Source organism: Solanum tuberosum, unplaced genomic scaffold (assembly GCF_000226075.1).
Source record: "Solanum tuberosum cultivar DM 1-3 516 R44 unplaced genomic scaffold, SolTub_3.0 scf00339, whole genome shotgun sequence".
In the NCBI taxonomy this organism is placed as follows: Eukaryota; Viridiplantae; Streptophyta; class Magnoliopsida; order Solanales; family Solanaceae; genus Solanum; species Solanum tuberosum.
Genome location: NW_006239260.1, coordinates 165,465 through 166,668, shown reverse-complemented (window position 1 = coordinate 166,668; position 1,204 = coordinate 165,465).

The window sequence follows — 1,204 nt, the reverse complement described above, 5'->3', positions numbered from 1 at the left end:
TGTATTGAGTAGATTAGAGTGTACTTATGTTGAGTAATTGATTCTAAGTGATTGGGGAAGAAACCGTTTGATTTAGGCGAGTTAGGGTGAGAAAATGAGCAAAGAAGTTCGTTAGATTTTCTGGGTTGGGGGCCTGGCGCGATGCGCCTGCCAGAGCACCCCCAAACCCTCCTCTGAATGTTAGGGGCTGGCGCTCCGCGCCACCCATAGCCCCCAGGGTCTCCTGCCCATCCAGTTTGTCGTCGGTTGCCCCGTTTGAGTTCGTTTAAAAGTGCACCTTCACTCATTTTCGATTCTAACTACTCTAAACTACTTCCAAACACTTAGAAATCATTCATAACATGATCATAACCTTGAATTCATAATTCAAATTCAAGGTAGAACTAAGAGTTAAGTTTTGTAGAATTCTTTCGAACATTCTAAGAAAGTCTCTTTGAGTCATTTTGTTGAGTTTTCTACAACTTCAAGTAACTTGTTTCAAGACTCAAGTAAGTGAGCATGAGAGTGAGGATAATGTATTCATGAGTTTATTTGTCATCATGAGATCTTTCATATCATGAACCATAACTCTTGAATTCATAATTTACATTCAAAAGAGAGTTAAGAGTAGAGTTCAAGAAACCCTTTGAGTTCAATTGTGAATCCTTTAAGATCAACTATCGATTTGAACTAAGTTTTGAGTAGTAAGTAAGAGAATGAGAAGAGTCGTATACCTGAGTTCCTTATTGATATTTTGACCCTTGAGTCAAGTCGTTCATGCCCATAACTTCCGCATGAACTCCATTAGTTTAGTATCTTTGAGATGAGTAATATCTTCATATCCTAAGTCTTAGGTATTGAGTTTCTAACCCATTTGAGATTTCATTCCTAATCATGGGACTATTACATGTTACCCATGAAGTCCTTGAGTTGGGTTATTCATGTCCATAGTTTCTCATGAACCCTATAAGTTGAGCAGTCTTGAGACGAGAAGTATCTTTGAGTCCTTGAGTTGAGTAGTTTCATGCTCATAAATTCCTTATAAACCCTTTGAGTTGAGCGTTCTTGAAGTGAGTAGTATTATTGAAGTTCTTGAATTCCAAGTATTGAGTTCTATCTTTCGTTATTGAAAACCTTGCATTGAGTCGTTCATGTCCATAATTCGGCATGAACCATATTTTAAGAAGTCTTTTACAAATGTTTAAACTTTGTTTTAAGACTTAAG